This window comes from Leptonychotes weddellii, chromosome 11, assembly GCF_054177405.1.
Source record: "Leptonychotes weddellii isolate Sample4059 chromosome 11, ASM5417740v2, whole genome shotgun sequence".
NCBI lineage: Eukaryota > Metazoa > Chordata > Mammalia > Carnivora > Phocidae > Leptonychotes > Leptonychotes weddellii.
Genome location: NC_138379.1, coordinates 32505618 through 32528363, shown reverse-complemented (window position 1 = coordinate 32528363; position 22746 = coordinate 32505618). Strand labels below are relative to the sequence as shown.

The following is a 22746-nucleotide window of genomic DNA, read 5'->3' as shown; positions in this document are numbered from 1 at the left end:
GTCTGGCCAGGGGCTTATCACTCTTATTAATTCTTTCAAAGAATCAGCTCCTAGTTTTGTTGTTCTGTTTCACTGTTCTTTTGGTTTCTATTTCATTGATTTCTGCTCTGATCTTTATTATTTCTCTTCTCCTGCTGGGTTTAGGCTTTATTTGCTGTTCTTTCTCCAGCTCCTTTAGGTGTAGGGTTAGGTTGTGTATTTGAGACCTTTCTTGTTTCTTGAGAAAGGCTTGTATTGCTATATACTTTCCTCTTAGGACTGTCTTAGTTGCATCCCAAAGATTTTGAACAGTTGTGTTTTCATTTTCCTTTGTTTCCATGAATTTTTTAAAATTCTTCTTTAATTTCCTGGTTGATCCATTCATTCTTTAGTAGGATGCTCTTTAACCTCCATGTATTTGAGTTCTTTCCGACTTTCCTCTTCTGATTGAGTTTTAGTTTCAAAGCATTGTGGTCTGAAAATACACAGGGAATGATCCCAGTCTTTTGGTACAGGTTGAGACCTGATTTGTGACCTAGGATGTGATCTGTTCTGGAGAATGTTTCATGGGCACTAGAGAAGAATGTGTATTCTGTTGCTTTGGGATGGAATGTTCTGAATATATCTGTGATGTCCATTTGGTCCGGTGTGTCATTTAAAGTCTTTATTTCCTTGTTGGTCTTTTGCTTAGATGATCTGTCCATTTCAGTGAGGGGGGTGTTAAAGTCCCCTACTATTGTATTGTTGTCGATGTGTGTCTTTGATTTTGTTATTAATTGGCATATATAATTGTCTGCTCCCATGTGAGGGGAATAGATATTTAAAATTGTTAGATCTTCTTGTTGGATAGTCCCTTTATGATATAGTGTCCTTCCTCTTCTCTTATTATAGTCTTTGTTTTAAAATCTAATTTGTCTGATATAAGGATTGCCACCCCAGCTTTCTTTTGGTGTCCATTAGCATGGTAAATGGTTTTCCACTCCCTCACTTTCAATCTGGGGGTGTCTTTGGGTCTAAAATGAGTCTCTTGCAGACAGCATATTGATGGGTCTTGTTTATTTATCCAATCTGATACCCTGTGTTTTGATTGGGACATTTAGCCCATATACTTTCAGGGTAACTATTGAAAGATATGAATTTAGTGCCATTGTATTGTCTGTAAGGTGACTGTTACCGTATATTGTCTCTGTTCCTTTCTGGTCTATGTTACTTTTAGGCTCTCTCTTTGCTTAGAGGATCCCTTTCAATATTTCTTGTAGGGCTGATTTTGTGTTTGCAAATTCTTTTAGTTTTTATTTGCCCTGGACTCTTTATTTCTCCTTCTATTTTCAATGACAACCTAGCTGGATATAGTATTCTTGGCTGCATATTTTTCTCGTTTAGTGCTCTGAATATATCATACCAGTCCTTTCTGGCCTGCCAGGTCTCTGTGGATAGGTCTGTTGCCAGTCTAATGTTTCTACTGTCGTAGGTTACAGACCTCTTGTCCTGAGCTGGTTTCAGGATTTTCTCTTGGTCTCTGAGTCTTGTGAGTTTCACTATTAGATGTCCGGGTGTTGGCCTATTTTTAATGATTTTGAGTGTGGTACTCTGTGCCTCCTGGATTTTGATGCCTGTTTCCTTTCCCAAATTAGGAAAGTTCTCCGGCATAATTTGCTCCAATATACCTTCTGCATCTCTCTCTCTTCTTCTTCTGGGATCCCAATTATTCTAATTTTTTTTGCTTTATGGTATCACTTATCTCTCAAATTATGCCCTTGTGATCCAGTAGTTGTTTATCTCTCTTTTTCTCAGCTTCTTCTTTCTCCATCATTTGGTCTTCTATAACACTAATTCCCTCTTCTGCCTCACTTATCCTTCGCAGTTAGAGCCTCCATTTTTTATTGCAACTCATTAATAACCTTGGTCAGATTTTAGTTCTTTTATTTCTCCAGAAAGGGATTCTCTAGTATCTTCCATGCTTTTTTCAAGCAAAAATATGGAACGTTCACGAATTTACATGTCATCCTTGCAGAGGGGCCATGCTAATCTTCTCTGTATCTTTCCAATTTTAGTATATGTCCTGCTGAAGGGACCACGTGGATTTTTTTTTAGGGGCTTCATTTTTTTCCATTTAATTCTAATTCTACTGAGCTTAGTTTGGCTATTGTTATAAGATGGTTTTCATGTCTTTCATTCCCATTTTGTTCACATCATTTGTAGAAAAAATATTGTATAAAGAAATTAAATAACATTGGAAAGTGGTTAAATGTTATCAGTTATTTTAGATTCATGCATATCCTGTGTCATAGACTTAAGGTCATTCTTGGGTAATATGAGATTAAGCAGATCATACTGTAAGCTTCTTTTTAAAAGATAAAAAATGCGTAAAATCAATAAAAATGGAAATGAGGACATGAAGACTAGGACAAGCACTAAGGAACAAAGCAGCAGCCAAAGTGGATAGTTCTAATTCAATGCAGTGGTTACAAATGACCAAACTTGCAGTCAGAAAAGTCTTATGTTTGAATTCTCTACCACTTACTACCTTTGTGAACTTTATCTCCATTCTTTCTAGGTTATGTTTAAGGTGAAACCATACAATGTAGGTAAATCAGTTCAAGACCCATCACCACCATGGCCACTATTACTGTTGTGATTGTAGTCATGGAAGACAGAAATATAAAAAGTTGGAGATGCAGTTTGAGTGATGTAATTGGGCAAGGATGAAGGCGTATTGTTTGACCTTTGTGCTCTTTATAATAAAATAAGCAGAATAGTATGAATTATGTGCTTTTGAGCTTGCTTCCATGTGTATGTATGGATGGATGCATTCGGCATCACTGGGTGGCTCCCCACTATCCAACTAAAAAAATCTACTTACTGTTTCCATGAGTTGTCATACAATTCAGTTCCTGACACTTGTACAGTGATTCACTGGGCATGGAAGCATTGGATGAGGAAGCAGGTGGAGAGTGGGTAGAAAACAGGTAGCTGGCAGTGTTCGCATGGCTTTGCCTATCCCAATGAGTAAGTGCTCTGTCTGGTTTATCTGTTCTCCACAGATGTTTGTGTTAACCATATTAGACAAAATTGGCTCTTTCCTCCTTTGCTCAAAGGAAGCTTGTAGGTAAAATGCTCTGCAGTAAGGGCATGAATCTCCCAATTGAAAGTCCTTTTTCTCCACTCTTTTGCTGTGTGATTTTAAGCAGGTTCCTTCTTCTTTTGGTTTCCACTTTGCTGTTAGGACATACAAGCACTAGGGCCAGGAAAGTCCTGCATGTGCATCATAGTTCATTCATTTATTAACTTTGTAATCAAATTTTTATTGAATGATTTTTTTGTGTTAGATGTATTGTTTGGTGCTGGGACACAGCTGTGTAACAATCACAGAGCTTGTCCTTGTTCCTACCCTCAAGGAATGTGTTATCTAGAGGTATAGCTGGACAATAAATATGAGTGTATGTATAGTGAATGCCACAAAGGAGAAATGCAAAAGTGTCTTGGGTGATAAATAGTGCAGGCCAGTGGTTTGCAAACTTTATCTGCAAAGGGACAGAGAACAAATACTTTAGGAATTACAGGCCAATACATACAATGAGTAATTGTTCTCTCCAAATAGCCAATAGTCTTCTTTATATTTTATACTTAGAAATGAAAAACCATCCAAATAATAAATATGAAAAACCATCCTTATGTTAAATGGGTCTTGCAAAAACAGGTTGCAGGCTGTAGTCTGCTGACCTCTGATTAGGCACAGTATGTAATGCATAATATAGTCTGCTGGGTGTTGTATCTCTACCCAGGGAATGTTAATGGTCCCTCTTCTCTTAGTTAAAGGATTTGTGTGAGAGACACCTCTCTCACTCTCTCTCTTTCTCTCTCTCTGTTTCCATGTATCTCTAATTCCATTTATCTCCTTTTGCATCGTATCCTCATAGAGTTCAAAAACATAAATGGAATACATGCAGTCATGCTTACCAGTCCTTTCTTTATATTTTAATTTGGCCTCTGAGAAAGGATTTCACCATGTACTTAGTTTTCATATGATGTTCTGGTGAGTGTCTTGGTTAGTGCACTTGTATAGATTCTGTGACAGCAGCTAGGTTTGGTCATCAGTATGCTAGGCTGTATCTGCTGAGGCAGCTGGAGAGAGGAAGATGGAGAGCAGATACTGAGGGTGCAGACCGAGGAAGAGAAAGGAACAGCTAAAATACCTAGCTCCTACAGCAGCATTAGCAAACAGGTTCGTTTTGACTCTCCATTGTTTCGCAGGTTAAAAAAAAATCTATTTTTACTTATTGGAATCAGAGGCCTGATATCCTCTATGGATACACTAAGCTCTTTGGAAAGGCCCCTAAATAGGAATCAAATTCAATTAGAAAATAAGACAATGTCTATTATGTTGTAAAACCCATAATATTAATAACATTGCAAATACAAAAGCCAAGATTTTTTTGAAATGGCACTTAAGATGCCCGAAACACTTAAAAATGTTCTGAATTTTATTCATTCTACTATAAGCCTATCGTAAGTTTTCAATTCAAACATTTTTATAGATACCTCTAAAGATAATTATACCAAGAACTAGAAAAGGAAAAAAAAAATCCAAATGAATTCACTTATCAAATATTTCCTTTTTCTCTCTCTCTCTCTCTCTGCCCCCTCCCTTTTTTTTTTCCTCACTTTCCCCTTAATTGTCTCAGTGTCTGACTTTTTCTGATCGTGTTGTATTTAAACTAAGAAAAAATGTGACTGGGGAAAATGCCAAAGATCTAATGAAGGAATTGTCAATAATAACCATGTGACTCGGGCCATAAATCACTTTGGATTAAGCATCACCCTTCATCTGGGTGTGAAATTTTCAATACCATTTATTTGTTATCTGCCAATGGAGATTAAAATGTCGCCTTCCCAGGAGATCTTTCAGAAATGGATGGATCCTCACTGTCAAGGCAGCTGGGAAGCTGCCTGCCTGAAGACAGTCAAATAAAGCTGATAGCATGCTGGGTTCTTTTCTTCCCTAAAATTTCTACACAACATCCAGTTTAGAAAGTAAAAATTTGGTCAAACCATTATGTTTCGTATATGATGACAAATGCATCTTAACAAAAAGAAGAGCAATTGATTGATGATCTTAACATTGTATGTTTTTGTGTGTGTGTGTTATTAGCCATCTGATGTATTTGTTTAACAAAGTAAACAAAGAGCCTTCCCATGAAAGTCCTGCAATTGAAACAATAACTAATATTCTGAGCACTTGCTATCTTCTGGGCACTAATTCCTTTACTTACGTGTGTTATTTCATTAGATTTTCCCAATTGCCCTGTGAAGTAATTCACTATCTCTATTTACAGAAGAATTTCTAAGGTACAGAGAGGTTGGCAGCCCAAAGTTACACCATTTATAAGTGGGAAGGCCAAGATTTGAACCCGGTCTTCACAGCTTACACTCTTCAACACTGTACCAGATCCTGTCTCCTTCCTTCATAGAGGTTTTCAGATTTGCAGTTCTGTATTTCTTTGTGTATCTTTCTATCACGTCCCTGTCCTCCCTAGACTGTAAGTTGCATGACGGCAAGATTGTAGTATTTTGTTCACTGCTGCATTCTCAAAGCCCTAGGATAGTGGCTGGCACACAGTGGGAAAGCAATGAATAAATATCTGTTGGGAAAATGAATGAAAAATGTCCTATAGGCATAGTATTGGCTAGCAATAGTACCAAAGGAAATATTTGTCTTCTGCTTTGTAGATGGCCAGTGTTGAATGTGGCGAGTCCACCCTCTCCTAGTGCTTTAGCTTTTTTCTTTTTGATAGTCCCCAGTGTCAGCAAATTAGACACTACTAATTTCCACATTTTGCATAGGAGAAAACTAAGATTCATAGATATTAGTTATGTGAACTTGGACATACTGTTTTAATCAGACCTTTTCCTCTGTCAAATCATAATTAAGCCCAAATGCAGAGGTGATAGAAGCCTTCCGCTCTTAAGCAAAGCTTGCTTCAGTTCTGTTTGAATATTAGGCCTTACACTGTATCCCAAGTCTTTTTTAGTTCTGTTAACTGACATTTATGTAACAATAGCTAATGCACATTATCCCATATATTACAAATATTTCAACATTCTTTAGCAATGACCTTTATTATCAGAACTGTAATTGTGATAGCAAATCCTCAGTTTCTTAAAAACTTCCTCAGGTATGACATAAACTTGCCCTTGAATATTAACTAGAACCTTCATAAGTGTATATGAGTAATAGTAACACTCCACATCTATGTAGCATTTACAGAAACACATTTAGTTGGTATTTACTATCAGCCAGGCTGTGTCAAACCCTTTTACATACATTATCTTATTTATTATTATTATCTTTTTATCCCATTTGTACACCTGAGCCACTTGAGGTTTGTAGAGGCCAGTGACTTATTTAAGCGAGAATCAATAAATGGGGAAGCAAGGTACCATTTTCAGGACTATGCAATTCAGAATTTAGGATCTTGCCACCTTGGTTTTCAGTCTTGCCTGGTTCTCCCAAAATTCTTAAAAAACAAAAAAAGAGCAAACAAATACCCAAAACAGTTTAAGTGATTGGCTCAAGATTATAATATTTATAACAGGCAGAGATAGCACTAGAATTCAGGTCAACTAGATACTACTCTGTTGGATTTGACACTACACTTAGTGAGTCTTATACTTGTCTATCCATGTGTTGAACAGAAAAGAAAATATTTCCTATTTAAACTTATAAAAAATTTTATTGCCTGCTTTTCCTTGCTGTACTCAGGTGGCCCTTTAAAAGTTCTAATTGCTGAGGTTATTACATTTACATTCAAGGATTAGGATATTATAGCAAGAACAAGTTAAATTCCAATAATCACAGGAAATAAAAGTTATTCCTTTTGAATATCTTATTGATATTCTGATAGGGTAAAATTTAAATAAATAGATAACTAGGTCGAAATGCAAGATCAATTTTGCATGTGAAAACTCAGCAAGTATTCTCAGTTAAACAACATGTGATCGTTAGATGATGTTGTGAAAAAGGACTCTTCTGTTAGTTGTTTCAATGCAGAGAAGTCTTCATGCAAGCTGAGACGAGGCACGTTCTTAGGGGCTTCTCACTGAAATGGCAGTTTTCAAGGTACTTGGCTTGGGAGCATCGAGCACAATATTTCCTAAAACTGGACCTGAAATGGATGGAGCCAGGGAGTACTAATCAGTCTATGTAATTGATATCATAATAAAGTAAAGGTTGTTCTCTGGATCCTTTTTTTCTCCTATGATCAAAGATAACATGAAAAGTCCATATAACTCCATTCATTACATTTGGTGTGTCATTGTATTAATCAGGATAGAAAGACTATTCCATTCCAATAGTAAACTACATGATCTCAGTAGCTTAGATTATAAATGTTTATTTCTTACTCTTATGAAGTCTAATGTGCATTCAGTCACCCTCGTCTATCTTATAGTTATGCCATGTGTTCGACGGGCTTCCAAGATCACTGTGACAGCAGAAAGGAGGGGTAGACAAGAAACATTTGCTAAATACTAATCGGAGCACTTTGTTAGATCACAAGTTAAGGAATTGAAGTAAATGTAATCCCCCTGCTTTAGAAAGAGCAATTGCAATTGAAGGACATTAGTGAAAACCTAAAAGATCACCCATCATGCACACTTTTAAATAGGTATATACATTGTGTCAGAGGTTCTCAGACTTTGCTGCCTGGATATGGGGTTCTGAGTGAAGCCTAAAATGTGTGAGATTGTCTGGTCCAGGAGAAGGTACAAGGTTCAGATCTACCAAAGCTTCTGAAATTATTTGCCCCACAGTTTCTGGGGGTGGACGCAGACACTGACTGCTCTTCTGTTTCATGGAACTTTACCCCAGGCTTATAGGAACAAAGATACTCTGACTTCTCAGAAAATATACAGCATCATTTATCCCTTGAAATGGCTGGCATTGATAGTCTTGAAACGAGGAAAGAGCATTTCCTTTTTTTTTTTTAATGTCTAAAGAGAGCATTTTCTGCCACAGGACTTAGAAAAGCTAATAAAACTTGAGTGAAATGTTAATAAAGCATGTAAATAAATAATAAAGCTGTAAAGTGGCAAAATTTGAAGAGATCTTGGGCAGTTGGGACAGAGATTAGTCTCAGGGGTTCAGGGATGGGCTTTCAGGAGGCCTGTGAACCCCATGAAACATTTGTATGTATTTGGTTTTATGCATTTTATGGAGAAGGGCCCATCTCTAAAATATTAACCACTAACCTCATTTTACAGAGGTGGAATTTCCAATCTGTAGAGATCTAAAGATATACCCGAGATCAAGCAAGTAATCAGGAATAAATCCATTTTTTTTTTTTTTATTCATGAGAGACAGAGCGAGAGAGAAAGGCAGAGGGAGAAGCAGGCTCCCAAGGAGCAGGGAGCCCGATGCGGGACTCGATCCCAGGACCCTGAGATCATGACCTGAGCCGAAGGCAGACGCTTAACCATCTGAGCCACCCAGGCGCCCAGAATAAATCCATTTTTAAAACCCTATTCCTCTTAGCCTCACTGCTATGGGTTGAATTGTGCCCCATCCCCAGATATTGTTGCAACCCCTGTCGCCCAGTACCTGTGAATGCTACCTTATTTGGAAGTAGAGTCTTTGCAGATGTAATCAAGTTAAAATGAGGTTATTAGGATGACCTAAATCCAATATAGTTGAAGAGGACCTCTCTGTGAAGACAGGGGCACAAAGCAATTTGGTAATATGAAAACAGGGACAGTGATTTGAGTTATGCATCTACAAGCCTGGGAATGCTGAGGTTTCCTGGCTACCACCAAAAGCTGAAAACAGGCAAGGAAGGATTGGTCCCTAGAGCCATTGGAGAGAGTATGGCCCTGCCACCACCTTGATTTCAGACTTCTAGCCTACAGAACTGTGAGAGAATACATTTCTGCTGTCTTAAGCCACCATGTTTGTGGTAATTTGTTATGTCAGCCCTAGGAAATGAATACACTCATTTATAATTTTCCACATCAGTACATTAGTTTTCATCATATTGGTGCCAGTGCTGATAATTATGTTTTGCTGTGTTTTTAAATACATGTTTACCAGTCCTAGTGTATGTACCTCCCCAGGCACTCTGGGCCCATCTGTTCTCTGGGCCTTGGCTACTTGCCTTGCTTCCTGGCTTGAATAGCTGGGCAATGGCTCCTATCATTCTCACGGCCTTAAAATCCCAGCCACCAGTCATAATTTATTGATTCTCTCACCTATTTTGGGTAAAGTGCCAGCTTTGGGCCCTCTTCTGTCTGCTGACTCTGGGAGCACCTGCAGCAGCTCCCATGTCCAAGTCCAACCTAACTAGACCCATGGAAGCTCTAGCTTCCCCATTACCTCCACAGGGGCAGGGTAATATCAACTAGAATTACTGAATAATGTTCCTTGGGGCAAACTTTGACTAAAAGAAGACAGGGATTATAAGGAGATAACCCATGAATTGGTTTTTTTTTTTTCCCCTTTCTCCCCGTCATATAGACTGTTCTAAGATGCAGATGTTCTATATGGTTTTTCTGACTTATCCCGTGTCACCAAGAAACCATTGGTATTTTCTTGGGAAGATATAGTCAGATCATTGTGCACAATGTTCTTTGGCTTTACCTACTGTAAACAAAGGACTCCCATGTTTCTCCATGACTCTCTCTATACTCCTGACATTTCTGGTCACCAAATATATCAGGGGAGGACTGTCCCATACCAAGCAATTCTATAACACCAACTGTATGTCTGACACTATCCACCTGGAGATAGTGTAAATCCCTCCAGTTAAGGGTTCAGTCCCAAAAGACTGCCCTGTCTACCACAAATTCAGATGCCAATTATAAGTCCAGGTTGTCCCCTGTGCTATAAATCAGAGGTTCCCAGGACCCCATCCTCAGGTTTGGTTAATTTGCTTCAGTGGACCCCAGAACTCAGGAAAATGGTCTACTTACTTGATAACTGGTTCATTATAAAAGATTACAACTCAAGAATAGTCAGATGGAAGAGCTGTATAGGGCAAAGTACATAGGAAAGGGTGTGGAACTTCCATGCCCTCTCTGAGTTCCACTCTTCCTGGACTTGCACATGTTCACCAATCTGGAATCTCTCCGAACCCTGTCCTTTTCAGGATTTTATGGAGGCTTCATGTAGGCATGGTTGATTAAGTCATTGGCCATTGGTGACTGAACTGCATCTTCAGCTCCTCTCCCCTCCCTAGAGGTGGGGTGGGGTGGGGTGGGGCAGGACTGAAAGTTCCATCCAGCTAATCATGTGGTTGGTTCCCCTTGGCAGCCAGCTCCATCCTTAGGGCTCATTAACATAAACTCAGGTGTGATTGAAAGGAATTTGTTATAAATAACGAATGACATCAATTTCATGTTTATGCTCTGGAGCTGGGAACAAAACTAAATATTTTTTTAAAGATGCTCCTATAGCTGTTATATAGGAAATTAAAAGGGTTTTAGGAACTATGTGCCAGGAGCTGTGGATGAACACCAAATATATATTTTTTGTTATACCATATTATCACAGCTATTGTTATGGATTGAATTGCATTTCCCCAAAATTCATGAAGTCCTAACCCCCAGCATCTCAGAACATGACTTCATTTGGAAATAGTATCACTGCAGATGTAGTTAAAGTGATCAAGGAGTAGAGTGGGCCCCTCATCTGATATGACTTGTGTCCCTATAAAAATGGGAAATTTGAATACACACACAGAGAATACTATATGAAGATGAAGGCAGAGTTTGGGGTGACATTTTTACAAGCCCACAAATGCCAAAGATTGCCAGCAAACCACCGTAAGCTAGGAGAGAAGGGCATGAAACAGAGTCTCCTTCCCAGTCCTTGGAATGTACCGGCCAACACCTTGATCTTGAACTTGTAGCCTCCAGAACCGTGAAACAATAGTATTTTGTTGTTTAAGCCGTTCCAGCTTGTGGTACTTTGTTATTGCAGTGCTGACAAACCAACACACTTACCTCTCTACCTTATTTCTCACTCTCATTCTTTCTTGCTTTCACTTGATTGTACCAACTCCCTGTCTTAACCATTCAAAATCATCCCAGGATATTTTTCCATAAACTTAAGCTAATATAACTTTGACTCTTATTTTGATTTTAATATGTGTGTGGTTATCCCTGAGTTGAGTGCCAACTAATAGAGAAGAGATAGGATATGTCCTTTTCCCGGAAAAGCTCATGGTTTTAAGCAAGACCAGTCTCATTTGTAAAACACTTGGAATCCAGTAAGACAGAATGTTGCATATTATACATCTGTACTATGACAGAGTCCAGGAAAAGGAGAATCACATCATAACTAGAACATAACATCTAGAACTGCAAAATAAACTTTTAGCTATGGGGGACTTTATCTGTGTGGCTTCCTAGCATCACCAAAAACACAAATTCATATTTAGTGTGATCTGTACATATTTTTGAATTCTCACAAATGGATTTGTGACAGGCAAAGGGAAGTCTTATTCCAAATGGGAGCTCAGACATTGCTAAGCAAGACCCCTTGTTGGTGATTCAGACAAAGTAACCAGGGTTTATGACTGTGGGTCTGGAGTATATGTGATGAATGGTATTAATTGGGAGTCATTTGATACTAGATGGTAAGGAAAGATAATTTCTCCAGCTAAGTACACATGGTCAGTAGCTGAAACTATTCCCTAGACCAAGCCATTATCCCCATCAAAAGGCATTTATTAAGTGCTTATTTGTACATCACACTATGCTAAATGCCAAACCAACTAGCAATTAAAACCCACTCCCTTGTCTTAAGAGAAAACTGAGGCACATTAAAATTTATGAGAGTTGATTTGAGCAGGTATCAGTTTGAATGGAGCAGCACTCTGCAGACAGGAACTAAGGAAGAGGATTTTGTAGAGCACACATGGAGGCCAAACGAGGAAATTATTTGAATGGTTATAGCTTAAGTGCTTGCCTTATTTGGGAAAGCCTACTTGGCTGTTTGTGATTGGTTAAGTTTGGATTTCTTGATCTTGAAGAGTTTACAGGAATTGACTCTGGCTCAGGTTTTCATGCTTCTTCAGTCCCCTAGTACATTGATTGATGTCACCTCAGTCTAACGGCTTCCTTGTTTGATTACTTTAATACTTGACACTATAATCCATGCGGGTTTGAAGGAGAGAACAACTAACTTCACATGGAGTTTAGCACTTCAAGTAAAGAAACTTTGTATATTTAATAATACCTTTTTTTTTTTTTTAGAAGAAACCAATTGAGATCTTACTTTCTTTGTTCATTGTTTCCAAATATCTCTATAGTTAGGGGGCCACATGAGCTTGTTGGTGTATATTAATGATCAGAATATGGAATTTATTCAAAATGTATGATTTTTGCTTCCAAACTGTACTCCCACTATCCTAAGGGAAGTTATGTCCAATAGTACCATGGATTGTAACCTCTCTGATGCCAAGGCTAGTCCCAAACTGTCTCCACTGGATCCTGAATACCTGCAGAAAGCTTAGGTGAAAGGAGGTATATAAAATCATCTGAGGAATGAGAAAACCTTCCCTTCTGGTTGGATTCAGTAAGGATAATGTCTCAGGGCATTCCCATAAGGAAGACACCAAAACTTTGTTGAGTGCCAGTCATGTCCCCGGGTCCCTACCAGGGACTTTCTTTCTATAATCCTAAAGGAGACCCTTCCTTCATTTTAAAGTGGGTATAATTACATTTATTACTCATTTACAACTGTAGAGCCAAATAAGAGTATTTATGTGAAGAAGATGGCACTGTGTCTGGCACAGGGCACATTTTTAGTTATCTTTCTCCTCTTCCCTCTATTATATTCAGCACCTACTAAATTGGCTTCCCAGTGATTTTCTGTGCTCCTGCTTAGATTAGGTGCATTAAAGCCCACCAGAGACACTGGCTATGTTTTTGGTTAGCATCATTTTTTAAGGAAAATATCCATCTTCCTCTTCTCTAGTCTCCTTCTTTTAATAATATTGAATGGAAACTTTACTGAGAGTAAAGCCTAGACCCCAAATATCTGTCATTTGGACCATTGAATTATCTCCAAAGTCAAAGCTTGTAATTTTCTCTTTCAATTCATACTCCTTTATTTCATTTTATTATTTTTTTAAAATTTCAGTATAGTTAATATACAGTGTTCTATTAGTGTTGGTATACAATATAGTGATTCAACAATGTTGTACATTACTCAGTGCTCATCATGATATGTGTACTCTCTAATCCTCATCACCTGTTTCACCCATCTCCCCAACCACATCCGCCCTGGTAACCACCAGTTTGTTCTACATAGTGAAGAGTCTGTTTTTTTTCTTTTTTCTTTGTTCATTTGTTTTGTTTCTTAAATCCCACATATGAGTGAAATCATATGGTATTTGACTTTCTCTGACAGGCTTATTTCGCTTAGCATTATACTCTGTAGATCCATCCATGTTACTGCCTTTTTGCTCCAAAAGAGATCTATGCAAAATACTAAAACTACTATGCCCTTATTTCACCCTTTCAATAGCCTAGGATTTCCTATAGGTAAAGCCCAGACCCCCAGTATAACATATTAGACTCTCTGTGACCAGGTTCCTAGCTTCCCCTTGAGACTCCTACAGTTCAGGGGCTCCTATGTAGATTGCATTTTCATGCACTGGCATGATCTTGTTCTTCAATTTTGCATTTTTCCTTGCACAGGTGCTTCTGCTTGTGGCTTCCCTCTCTTTATCTTTCTTAGTCAACTGTGTTCATTCTTTCAGAAATAGCTCATGCTATTATGCTCCTTCTGACAGCCTATGGACAGCCTAGGTACTCTTCCTTAAGGGTTTCTTATCATCTTGTGCTCTGTCAGGAATTTAGGATATTATATTCAAGTCCTCCATTAGTACCTGTTGCTCCCACAGCAGTCTAGCTCATGGGTCAGCAAAGTTTCTCTGTAAAAAGTCAGGTTGTAAATATTTTAGCTTTGGGGGACATGTGGTCTCTGTCACAACTATTCAGCTCTGCCATCCCAGCAAAACAGCCAGAAACAATACATAAATGACCTTGACTGTGTTCCAATAAAATTTTATTCACAAAAATAGATAGCTGGCCAAATTTGGCCTGTGGGTTGTAATTTGTTAACTCTTGATAATGAGAATACTATCTTATGTTTCTTAGTATCTCCAGTGCCTCGGATAAAGAGCTTGCTCAATGTTAATTCAACTGGGAGTGTTAGCCCCTCCAAACCATCACATGCCAAGTCCTTATTCTTATTTTAATTTGAAGTACAATCAGGTTGCTGTTAAATATTTTCAGTTTTGTATCCAGCAGGTGTGCCTCATTTGGGGCCCAGAGGCAAGTTCATATTTACTAAATTCCCAGGTCACATGCCAATAAGGAGATCCGGGCATTCTGCCTAAGCATCTAAGGCTTCTTGCTCATTTTCTCAGGTATACCATTGCCCTCCAGCCTTTCAGCTGTCCTTGAACCAGCCACAGTGCCGTCTGTGACCTGCTTATTGAAAGCTGTGTAACTAAGTACAGTAGTAGAATTTTTCAATCAATACCCAATTGTAGCAGGAGCTGGTGAAGAGATTTCAGGGCATCTCTAACAGGCTGAAATAACTTGGTGTCACTAAGAAGTCAGGCAGCAGAGAGCAGTATTAATTGAGTTCCATCAATCACACATGTGGGCATTGGGCCTGAAATTTGGTGTAGAAACAATAATATTGCATGATGTGTATTTGGTTGCGTAAACCCAGACAGCAAACTCATCTCAACTCTGCTGAATTGCACTCGGCTGGTCCAGACCTTTCATAACAGCATTTTTATGTTTTTGGTTTTGTTTGTTTTTTTTATCCCCTATTCAAAAACTCCGAAGTCTCCTCTGTGTATATAACATAAAATGCAAAGCAGTGGCACCTACTGGTAAGCCTGGTTACAGTGGCTGCCATGAGGGAATATAGCCTAATAGAGACTTGGAAGTCAAAAGACCCAAATTAAAATTTCCACCTGCTCCACCTACTATGTGTTTTGAATGTGAGTCAGGCTCTACCCAGGGCATCAGTTTTCTTAGCTCTACAATGGGGATAATGGCTGACTGCCTCATCACAGTGTTTCAGTGAATTTCAAAGCAATTTTTGGCCGTGAAAATGCTTTGTAATGACAGTTGCTGTATTATGAACACCTCAGTAATTCTGCTTCTCCAGGGAATGATGTGTCAACTGTAAGTGAATTTTCTTTGTAATTTAATCTGTTAAGTGCCAGAAGTTTAATTTTAACAATTTTTATGGAAGCATTTCTCAAAGAATGCACAATGAAATAACTGCTTTATTAGACCAAATAGTTGATGCAAATTTAACTTATTTGTTGTTCAGAATTAACACTGGGAATTATGCTTCTGTTATCACTGTTGTTGCTCTAAGTGCTGCAGGCTCTGGTACTTCCCTGTGATTGGGTTCTGACTTCAGAAGTAACTTGGCTTTTGCCTTCCAGAAAATCCCAATTTGTCACTTTGTTAATTTGGGCAATTTGCTTCTTTCCACAAAGGGGAAGTGCAGACTTGGAGAATTACTGAAATAATGTGACATTTGGAAGGAACATCTCAATGCCATTGAGTTTCAGTCTCTTCTTAAAGAGTAGTGAAATGAGATCTGAAGAATTTAATGACTTTATCAGAATCACAGAGAAAATGATTGTCAAAACTTATCCACAAGCCCTGATCGCCTGACAACATTAATAGTAACAGACTTGCATAGAGCTTTACAGTTTCCAAAGCATTTGTACATCCATATCTTTTTGGGACCTCTCTGAAACCCTGGGAAGTTGACAGGGTAGGGGGTCATTCCCTCTGTTTCGTAAGTGCTAAGTGACTTTTCAAAGGCTACCTGGTTAGTATATGATCAGGAAGAGATACTGGGGACATGAGCACATACCTTCTGACCACAGGTCCCAGTTTTATTGAAAGCCATTGTATTTCACACTACTGAAATATTTCCCGCCCACTCTAGCACGCAGTATCAATGCTACGTGACATCTGGGTCACTGTGGGTTTGCTGACTGCTCAAAATGATCTTCCTCAAAGAGATGTCTTCTCCCAGTGAATTCTGCATGTTTCCGAGCAGTTTCTTCAGTGTGGCTGGTGGTGTGCTCTGAACTGTTCGCAGCACTTCAAACCTCCTCTGGAAGGTTTGTGCTACTAGCAATAGAAATCACAGGCACCTTGATATCACATCAGTTTTTACCCACTTAAGCTCACAGTCTGCTTCCGCCTCCTGTCTTGTCTCCTGTCACTTTTTTCTTAGTACTTTAGGTTCCACCAGTACTGAATTAGTTGAAGTCTCCAATACCTGGAAGCCTGTTTTTTGCTGTATTAGTAAGAAACAGATCAGTTAGAGGTGATACTAACCCAACTCAAACTGGCTCAAGCATACCAGTGAATTTATTAGCTCATTAAACTAACAAGGAAGGCATAGAAAAGGCATTGCTGGACTCGAAGTTTCCAAATTAATATGAAGAAAACTGCTCTCTTTCTCCCCATTCCTTCAGTCTAAATTTTTCTATGTTAGATTTTTGTCTCAGGCAGCTCTCAAGTAGAAGGAAAGATGACCATTGGCAGTTTTAGACTATCAGTTAAGCAATTCTATTGAAATGAGAGTACTTCCTACCACCCCCAACCCCACAATACCATAAAGAAAATGTTCCTTTGAATTGGCTTAGTTATATATGTCTATTTTTAGCACATGCAGTGAACTCAACCCAAGCCACAAGAACTAAGAGCAAGGATAAGATGGATTTTGGAAATTAAAATAATACATGGTGCTACTGTAAATGGAGAATAGATGCTGAACAGGTAAAAGCAAAACAATATTCACTACATGCATTAAAATGCCTTGCTCCATCTTATTCACCTAGAAAACTCCTATTTATCCTTCCACATCCTACTCACAAGAATATTCTAGGCAAAGGGAATAACAAATGAAAAGACCCTGAATTGGGAAAGAACTTGGCTTCTTTAAGGAATAGAATCATTAGAAGATATTCACCAAAGGTGCTATTTCCCCCAAGATATTCAATTTTAACTTTTAACAGAATTCTAGACACACATAACATTAAGCACTGAGTCATTATTGCTAATAAGAAATTGCTATCCATTTAATCTCTCTTCTCAGGAGTTTTGAGCTAAGGGGCACCTGGGTGGCACAGTTGAGTGCCTGACTCTTGGTTTTGGCTCAGGCCATGACCTTAGGGTTGTGAAATCCAGCCCTGCCTTGGGTGTTCAGCACAGAGTATGCATGGAGCCTGCTTGAGTTTCTCCCTCTGCCCCTCCCTTCCATGGGCTTGCACTCTCTCTCTCTCAAATAAATAAATTTGGGGCGCCTGGGCAGCTCAGTCAGTTTAGTGCCTGGCTCTTAATTTTGACTCAGATCATGATCTCAAGGTTGTGAGATTGAGCCCCCAGTCAACCTCCATATGGGCTCAATGGGGAGTCTGCTTGAGTTTCTCTCTCCCTCTGTTCCTCCTCCCACACTCGCTCTCTTTCTCTAAAATAAATAAATCTTTTAAATTAGTTAATTAATTTAAAAAAAGGAAGCTTTGAGCTGAGCTAAGCACAGGTTTTTCCAGGCAGAGTTCTGGGAGCCCAAGTGTAACCTGCTTACCAGGTGCTTTACATTGCCAGTGGTGGTAGGTGGAGCCTATGGATTAAGACGTATCTGGAAGGAGTTATACTTGAGATAATTGGTTCAGAAGAAGGTTAAACTCTTAAGAGTGAGAAAGAGAGTGGAGGACATGACTTACAATCTGAACAGGTAGAGACAACAGGGATGTGGCTGAGCATGGAGTACCAAAATGACCCGCTATGGCTGGGAGCTAAGGGGCAGAGTGAAGTATTGCTGTGCAAGTTGGGTGGAAATGTCTCCAGGGAGTCGTTTTTCTGCTTATAGTAAGATCCTTTTCCTTCAGTGGAATCATTAAGGTAACAGGAGATAGAAACATGATCAAGCTATTTCCCAAACTTTGGTTCTGTTTCTTCATTATAATGAAGACTTTGGACGTAAGAGGAAATACAAAAACAAGGAAGTATACCTTATAGCATTTTGGGGTGGGATTAAAAGATCAACAGTGTTAAGTGATTAAGGCACTATCTGGATATAGTAAATGTGCAGTACTTTTTCTAAGGGCTAGGATTACAGCAAAGATTTGGGGTAACAAGGTGGGAGAAATATCTGGGCCTGGGAAGTCCCTACATAAGGAATGCCATTTGAACTGGGTCTTGAAGGATGAATTGATAAGTGAGGGAAGGACATTACAGGGTGGAGAATCATGTAAAATACTATAGTATTCTAGGGGAGAATTTTGTTTATGGTAGAATTAGGTAAAACATATTGAGTAATATTGAAAAAAAAACTTTAGGAAAATCAGAGTGGAATCAGATTATGGTGGCTACATGTAGCAATCCAAGGAAGACTTCTGTGGTTGATAATGAGCCTTTATAAGTCTTCAGGCAAAGGAGTGAAGTACTTGGAAATGATACGTGTCTAAACAAGTAGCAATGAAATGGGGAGGAGAGGATACAAGGACACGGTGACAGTGTGTTCGTGTGGAATGATGGAGGGTGATATTCATTTGGACCCACAACTCTTAGATGAGTGTTAAAAGAATACAGCAGGAGGAACACATTCTTTTTGCTTTGAAAGCAGAAGGCATGCATGTGATGCCATAGAGGAGTTTAACTGGTGTAATTTACCATTCATCAGTGATGATTTTTTTTATGGAAGTTGGCAGCATCGACACATCTGAGAATAGTCAACCTATCCATTGTCTGTAGAGTTGAGGGGGAAGTGTAACTCACCAGCACCTGTCTGAGTCTGTTTGGCAGGTATTGGCAGCATCGACCTTAGTTTTATCAGCATGAAAAACTGTTCAGTGAATGCACTACATTCAGAAAAGAGGTTGCTGGAACCCCTAGAAAATGGCTTTGACATTGCGTGGTGTTCTGGTTATTGTTGTTTTTATCTACAGTGCTTTGTCTCTGAAATTCTTTTGGGGAAAAAAGACCCACATTTTGATCCTTTGAGTTTAAAATGTATGTATTAGATTGTCTTTGATGATAGAGGTACCTTTTTGTGTTTGCTGCTTTGTAAGGCTACAGGCAAATGATTATATCACAGTTAAGCTTGATGCTCTACCGTAGTGGGCATCAGTCTGAACCCCTACCTGGTCAGTGTGTCCTCATTACCTATCTGGCATTACTGATTACAGTAATGCTCTATGAAACCAATAAAATGAACAGGAATTGATTTGGCCTTTCATAAGATGTTTTACAATCTGCTAGATGATAATCATTAGCATTTTCTCTGTGGCTCTTGAAATAAGACCATCCTTTTACTTGCTGCCTCTGCATAGCCATAGGATTTCATAAGTCTGATAGATAGTGGGATATCTCTGCAGTCATGCCCAGGAGGTTGCTCCCATAAGCTCAGGGCACTCCTAGTCTGAGAGACTGGATCCCCTCTATCTTCTCTCTCTGTGTTCTTCTCATCTCCATGTTGAGAAATGTCATCAGCCATCTACACCCTGCTTCTCATCTTTGGCATGTCTTCTGTTGCGTAGCCAATCTCTGCTTCTCTCCCTTACCTTTCTTCCCTGTCTCCTACTTCTCAAGTTCTCAGCTTTTATATCTAATGATCATCAATTCCTTTTTCCTAAGTTGAGACACAATCACAACACACCTGGGTTGATAATCTCATTCATGTCACCTGGCTATGTCACCAGTAATTTCTTGGGTATGACTATTGGATAAGGTGTCATTCTGGATGTTGAAGGGTCCTGATTCCACTCTTGAAAAATAGCAAGCAGAAAATGAGAGCACCATGAATGGCTAATGAAAGAAGGATGGGGCACCTGGTGGCTCAGTCAGTTAAGCCTCTGCCTTCGGCAAAGGTCATGATCTCAGGGTCCTGGAATCTAGCCCAGGTCAGACTACCTGCTGGAGTCTGTTTCTCCATGTCCTTAACCTCTGCTCTCCTCCCCCTGCTCCCGCTTGTGATTTCTCTCTCTCTCTCACTCACTCAAATAAATGAACTCTTAAAAAAAGAAAGAAGGAAATGATCTAACTGTTGGGGTAGATTTTATTTAAAAGTTTGAAAACAACTAATACTGAACAAACGCCTCTGTTCCTGTGGTGAAGAATTCTTCTCTGGCACCTAGGTGGCTCAGATGGTTAAGTGCCTGCCTTCAGCTCAGGTCATGATCCCAGAGTCCCGGGATCCAGCCCCTCGTTGGGCTCCCGCTGAGCTGGGTGTCTGCTTCTCCCTCTGCCTATGCCCCTCTCCCCACTTGTGCACCCTCTCTCTTTCTCAAATAAATAAATAAAATCTTAAAAAAAATTCTTCTCCATTGCTCAGTGTGTAAGTGTATAATTCCATTTACCCTGTATGCCATTCTGTTGAAGAAGAAAATAGAAGCCAAAGCATTTGTAAAAGCCCAACATTAGATGCAAACACTTGAGTGTCTTTACCAGTGAAAATAGGAAGTTTAAACAGCCTGGTGATACTCAGCTAAATCTTTTGCTGGCTTTAGAATCTACTCTATGATTTGTAAGTTATTTATTCAATAAGGAACGATTGAATATGTATTATGTACCAGGAACTGCGCTTGGAACTAGAGACAGAGATGAAAGACCTATTTGCTTGAGAAGTTCAAATCTATTAGGACAAACAGATTAGCAAGAAGGCAGTTAGAGGACAGTATGGTAAGGGCTATGATGAAATGCGCCAATGGTCCTCTGGAGGAATCAAGGAGGAGACCATAGTGGGTTGAATAGTGGCCCCCAAAAGATATTCTAAGCCCCCCCCATTATACCTGTGAATGTGACCTTTGGAAATAGGGTCTTTGCAGATCTAGTTAAGGATCTCAAGGTGATACCATGCTAGAGTTAGCAGGGGCTCTAAATCCAGTGATTGGTGTCATTATATGAGAGAAAAGTGACTCCTTTTCCCATGGGGAAAGGCTTATAAAGATAAAGGCAGAGGTGGGACCCTAGCTTCCTATCACCCAGAATTTCTGGCAGCCAACAGGAGCTAAGGAGAGGCATGGAACACATGTTCCATATTCTCTTTCAGAGCCTTCAGAAGAAACAAATCCTGCCAACACCTTGATTTCAGACTGAGGAAAGAGTTTTTTGTGTTTGTTGGAACATACCAAATCAGTGGTAATTTGCTATGGCAGCCGATGAAACTGATATGGGAGGGCATCTAACCTAGACAGGGGTGGGAGAGGGACATCTATTAGAAAATGATTCCCAGTTCAGGAGACATTTCAGCTGAGATTTGGAGGCCAACTAGGAGTTACCAATTTATCAATGGGGAAAAGAATTCCAGGCAGAGAAAATACATATAAATGTAGTTCATGTTATTGCCAGAAGAAAAAAAAAAAGCTTCCCTAAGGCCTAATTCTATAGAAGGGCAAAAGACATGCTGCTTACACAGATTTGTCTCCTTTGGGCAAAGATCTTACCTTTGCTCTGCAGAATCTACTTGGGTCATAGATGATTGGAGGAGTCGTTGTCCCCTCTCACACCTTGACTTCTATCACACTGGTTGAGGGGACCATCCATTTCACATCTGATTTATTGTGATAGCTTTCTAACCAGTCTGTCTGCTTTCACCATTGCTTGTCCAAGCCCATGGTCTGTTTTTCTCATCACAGCAGTTAGATCTTGTTCAAACCTAAATGACATATGACACTCTTGAGCATAATATGTTCCAGTGGCTTTTCATTTCATTCAGAGTGAAAAAACGAAGTCCTTAAATATCCTAAAGACCCTAGAACTGACATTCCTTGAGCTTTCTGTTGTGATCTCCTGTGGTTCAGCTGCTGACTCACCTGGCCTCCTTGCAATTCCTGGACACACTAGGTACGGTCCTATGTCAGGGCCTTGGCACTAAGCTGTACCCTTTGCCCTAGATACTTACCACCTCCAACATCTGACTGGCCTGCTCTCTCTCTCTCTCTCCCCTTCTGTGTGTCTGTCCAAACGTCAATCCGTTAGGCCTCATGACTACCGTAAGTGTAAATAGTAACACCTTCCCTAGTACTGCTTATCTTTCTTAGTTATCCCCACAGCACTTAATATTATCTGACTTTTTGTACTTTAATGTTTTCTTTCTCTCCACTAAAAGATAAGCTTCATAAGATGAGGGACATTATCTGCCCTGATAGTTGTTCTATGTGAACTGCCTAACAGAGTACTTGGTGCATTGTAGAATCTCAACTGATAGTTTTTGTATGAATGGATGAACAATTTTTAGAGTTTTTTTTAACTAAGAACTTTATAAAAGAAATGAAAATGTTTGAGAATTGCTGAACCTATGCTTTATTAAATTTTAAGTGTAACATTATAAAGAAATTTCTAAGGCCTGCAGTGGGTTCTAATATTAATTTCATGTTCCATCCCCCCCCCCCAAAATAAAGAAAAAAGTAAAAAATGAGGCATGATTCTTAATCATTGCAGCCTTAATAGTAGATATAATCTGTTTTGGAACCTGTTCAATGGTGTTCTGGTCCCTTATAGGCTAGGTTCTGTTGCAAAGTACTTTTTTTACTTGAGCTTCCTTCTTCTTACCCTGACACAAGGAAGAACATTTGAGGCCCAAGTGTTATGGAATGATTTCTGTGGGAAGCTTTGCTTCTCTCCTGTGTTCTCTGCACGCACACCGACTGAGGTGTATGAGGCCATCTTTCTGTCCCTCCACCCTGGGTACCCTCGGACTGTTGTTTCTCT

The 22746-nt window shown here is 39.3% G+C and overlaps 1 protein-coding gene and 1 non-coding gene across 3 annotated transcripts in view; one reads left to right on the top strand and one right to left on the bottom strand.

Annotated features, from left to right (window-relative positions):
• The window catches only part of NELL1 (neural EGFL like 1), a 794543-nt gene that overhangs the window by 557638 nt on the left and 214159 nt on the right, over positions 1 to 22746 (top strand). The window lies entirely within an intron of this gene.
• LOC115937339 (U6 spliceosomal RNA) lies at positions 1952 to 2054 on the bottom strand. Its single transcript, XR_004072640.1, has one exon. It is a non-coding gene; the product is annotated as a U6 spliceosomal RNA (small nuclear RNA).